Genomic DNA, 4,946 nt, shown 5'->3' with positions numbered 1-4,946 from the left:
AAGTACATAATGTTCTTGAGATTGAATATAAAAGGAAGTATAAGAGAGCTATTAGAAGTTTTAAATAATAAAAAATAATAAAGGAACAAGACTTTTCATAATAACAATCAAGGCAATATAAAATGGAAGTACAACAGTAAAATAAAAGTAAAAAAGAAGAAAGACATGAAAAGTATGACTTATTTAACTTTAAATCATATGTTTATTCTACTAAAGATAAAGGATTAAAATAAATACATAGGAAATGGCATTCTCAAAGAAGTAGAAGAAATACATTTGTATAGTTACAATTTTTTTCTTTTGCTGAATCATATCCTTCAGTGGTACATGAAATGTAGTTGTTTACTCTTATCTTTTGTACAAATGTCTTTCTTCTTCTTCTATATTTAGTTGATTGATGAAATTCTGGGTACATATATTTAGGTTCTAAATATTTTTTTCTAAAAAATGTGAAGACTTGCTTTTGAATTCCCTAACACTAAGTGCTGCTTATTTCAGAAAAGAAATAATAAAATAAAATAAAAGAATAAAATACAATAAACACAAGAGGATCCAGGACACAGAGACAGCAGGATTTCCCAGGGGGCTCACTATCCACAGGCCTTTATGCATAGCTGACCGGTTTGGAACCATGAACAGCAGGCTATGAGGAGATTAGGAAATGTTTATTGTGAGGGAGGAAGCTGTTTGTCTTGTGAATAACTTTTGAAAAATATCAATGCTAGAAATTGAACAACCTGTTCACACTTTAAAAGGAAAAAAAAGGCTAAACTGTACAAGTTAAAATAGCATATCAGTTTGCTTAAAAACAACAACAAAAGCTTTGTCAAAGAATGCAATGATCTCATAGTTTGTTGTGTTTATTTTTGTCCTGAGAGTGATTTTGTGGACAAAAACTATATGGAGTATAAGGAAAGCATATGACATGGTTATGACTGTAGGGGAATCCATAAGTGAAATGGTGATAGTAATATGATCATATATAAAGTCACACTGTTCAATATGGAACACATGTTTCTGGTCATAAAATTATAAAAACAATGGTTAATTACAGTCATAATAAAAATATCGTAGAGATAGAACTGAGGGAAATATAAAGAGTAAAATTTAGCAAAGATAATCTCCAACAACAAAGCAAGAAAATGGGAGATGATATTTGAACTTCATAAATGATAGGATTTTTTAAATTTAATTAGGAAGCCATAATAATTGATGATAGTTCTGCTCATTCCAAGGGAGGAATACCAATTTATATTATCACACCATTTTTTGAGGCTTTTTTTGGCCACACCTAATGGTCCTTAGGAGTTACTCCTGGATCTGCACTCAGAAATCTTTCTGGCAGTCTTGCGGGACCATATGGTATGCTAGGATCAAACCAGGGTTGGTTGGTCCAGGGTTGGCCACATGCAAGGCAAAATCTCTACTGCTGTGCTATGGCTCTGCCCCTATCATACCATTTTTAGTTCAATATTTGGTTGATGAAAATAAGATTTGGATAAAAGTTTTAATTTATTTATTTATATTTTAATGTAAGCTGATGATTTAAAGATTCCTATATATGTGCTAGAAAAAATAATAGAAGCAATCTTTAACACCTGCTCGTTGAGAATTATAATAGAATTAGCAATAAGGGCTGAGAAAGTATAAAGCAAGTAGTGTGCTTGCTTTGCACTTGGCCAACGTGGATAAAATTCCCTGGCATCACACAGGTCCTATGATCACTGCCAAGTGTGAACCTTGATAGCAAAACTGTGGGTAAGCACAAGGGTCTCTGGGTAGAACCCTCACACAAAATTAATATATAAAAATGCAATACAACCCAAATAATTTTGTTTTTTTCTGTAGTTCTATGTATGCATGTACATTTAAGTCTTCTTTTGTTATGGGATAATACACTTCCTTTGATTTCTCAAATATCTCCCTTTGATGATATTCCTATTCTTAGTTTCTTTTATTAATCTTTATTCTATTCTCTCCCCAACTTTAACATCTTTATCAAATGTTAGCATTCAATGATTTTAACTTCACATGGAAACTCTCTTCTAAAGAAAACCATCACATTTCAACTATTCATCAATGACTATGCTAAAAAGTGACTAAAAAGAAATCTCAAGGTAAGATAACTCTTCTATGTCCAATATTTTATTTAACTCCAAGTGTCTACTTGGCATTATTACTTGTACATTCCAATGAGCTCCAGAACAATCATGTCCAAACTGAACTCACCATCTGTATGACCTGGGCTTTGACAACTCCTCTTGCTCTTTGGCCATCGCATCAGTTTTTGACAGTCAGCACACCCAGCCACACCTCAGTGAAGCAGGTCTGGACACCTTTTATGCATGTCACTCACCTTTTCTCCCCTTTTTTTTAGTCACCAGAACCCAGCTGAAATTCACATTTATATATTTCTTCCAGAGATCTATCTTCCTTCTAAATTCTAAACCTATCATATTTCTAAGTAAGTTAATGTACAGAGATGTGTAAAAATAGTTAACAGAACAAAGGAAATCTTCACACAGAAGTGTGAAGATAATTAAAAGATGAGCATTTCTAGTAAGGTATACAGAGTTTGGAGCCTCTTCTGTGGATAGCAGACTCCATTTTATATTGTTTAAGCAATTATGTATTTCAGAATCTTTATTATTATTATTATTATTATCATCATCATCATTAACCACATTCAGGCCACGCTCCTGGCTCTTGCTTCAGAAATTGCTCCTGGCAGGCTTAAGGGATAGTATGAGATTCCTGGATTGAATCCAGTTAGGCCATGTACAAGGCACATTCCCTACCTGCTATACTATCACTCCAGCCCTTCAGAAGCATTTCTTACATAAGTTTTTTTTTATCAGAACTTTATAAAATGCTTTTCCTTCAGTAAATATCCCATATTATTGACAGTCTGGAATGGACTGAAAATAACTGTCATAAAACAAAGGATCACATATGACAACATTAAATATGCACTATTTTTTGACTAAAGTAATCAGTCTCAAATGCTGTAATGCATTTCTCAATTTTCCTCCACACACAAAGACATGAACTAAATTACGTTCAGAGTAAAATTTTTATTCCTCAAAAAAACCCCAGGTTTTTTTGTCCCCCAATTCGCAATACAGACCAGGAAAAGGGCCTGGGTTGAGGTATATTTGGGGTGCATTTACTGTACCTCCTCTTTTTATACAGTGTAAAGAACACAGCATGTGGTAAGAATTGGGAGGCCTTATCTTAGAAAAGAAAACATAAGACCTCCCAATTCTTACCACAAGCTGTGTTCTTTACACAGACTATATATATGTATATATAAAAGAAAAGATATATATAAATAATATATATAAATATATAATATTTATAAATGTATACATGTATACACAAAAAATTCTTCACCAGTGCAACATTCCCATGACCAATATCCCAAGTGTCCTTCCTCCCCAGTCCACACAGGCCTGTAATCTAGACAGACTTTCTACCTCCCTCATTCAGGTTTCTTGTTTATTTGTTTTTGGGCCACACATGGCGGTTTTCAGGGGTTATTCCCGGTTCTGCACTCAGAAATAGCTCCTGGCAGACCGAGGGGACCATATGGAATGCCAGGGATCTAACCCAGGTCTGTCCCGCATCAGTAGTGTACAAAGCAAATACCCTACCACTATGCTATCACTCTGGCCACAAAACAAAACAGTTTTAAGGTGGATACATTTCCTTTGTAATAAAGAAATTCAGTATTCACTCAATCTCCAGAAGTGTAGTTTTCATGGTCACTTCTAGGTGTCCAAAGAAGAATTGATTTCTGAAAGTCCTATCAGCATACTCTGAGGCTACTGTTACTTGTCTGAAATTAATATATGACAGAACAGAAGAATAAAAGTTCTTGCAAAGTGTGTCACTTTCCTTTACTCTCTTCTCTTGCAGGTAATGTACTCCCCAAGAACTAAGAAGTGGAATTCATAGCAGTAGCTAGATGAAAAGACAGCTCAAAGGAGGAGGAAAATCAATGGAAAAAAATCAATTGAAAGTTGTAAAAGCTATAGCAATTAGCTCTCTAATATATGGTCTTTTGAAGTGCCAAAGAGCATTTTTAAGTGCTACTTTTTATTTTTATTCGAATAGACTCACTGCTAATGGTACGGAAGCAATCATGTGAAACCAAAAAGACTACCCCTTTCTACCCACCAAAAGCAAGCCTTCAGAAGCCAAAGGATATTTATAGTCTATATGGTGGACCCTTTATATTCAGACCCAGTTTTTCTTGCTTCCTATGGGCCACCTTTCAAGACCTGGGAATACAAGACTCTCATAATGTGTTTTAATCTTCTGAATAGTACAAAGGACCAGAATAGATAGCATAATTTGTCTTTTTTCTGATTTCTGGGAACATATTAATACTCCCTTATTAAAATACAATATAAATAATGAGCTTAAATCGCCCCCAAAGAGTACTTTGGGGGCAAATAAAACAAGCAAATGATACTATACTGAAAAAAAGTCAAATTTAGGTTTTCTGTTTACTGATAAATAGTATAATAAAAACATTAAAGGACCAAATAAAATAAGCAAATGCTACTATATTGAAAAAGGTTGAATTTTGGTTCTATAATTACTGATAAATAGTATAATAAAAACATTAAAAGATATAATATTCCTTATTTCATGTAGATTATTTATTAGTCCAATGAAACACAAAGATGAGAAAGTTGAAAACATTTTAGTTGACATAACAAAAAACAACTTGTATTTATAGACCATAACAAAATACAGTACTGCTCTTTTCTAAGTATTTGTTATCTTGTGTATTCTTTTGTCTTTAATCTTTGAGAAACAGGAGCTATATTTTCTCCATTAGAGATGAGACAACAGTGACAATAAAGAGAAATAATTTGCCCAGAGTAATGTGAATTTGATTCTTGCTCATAAGCTCATTGATATTCACTAATTCATTC

The 4,946-nt window shown here is 33.4% G+C and overlaps 1 non-coding gene across 1 annotated transcript; it reads right to left on the bottom strand.

Annotated features, from left to right (window-relative positions):
* Positions 1 to 3,100: 3,100 nt before the first annotated feature.
* Positions 3,101 to 3,229, bottom strand: LOC126021212 (small nucleolar RNA SNORA51). Its single transcript, XR_007499812.1, has one exon. It is a non-coding gene; the product is annotated as a small nucleolar RNA SNORA51 (small nucleolar RNA).
* Positions 3,230 to 4,946: the final 1,717 nt, after the last annotated feature.

The sequence above is a fragment of the Suncus etruscus genome, chromosome 10, assembly GCF_024139225.1.
Source record: "Suncus etruscus isolate mSunEtr1 chromosome 10, mSunEtr1.pri.cur, whole genome shotgun sequence".
NCBI classification, from domain to species: Eukaryota; Metazoa; Chordata; class Mammalia; order Eulipotyphla; family Soricidae; genus Suncus; species Suncus etruscus.
This window is presented reverse-complemented; position numbering and strand designations above follow the sequence as displayed.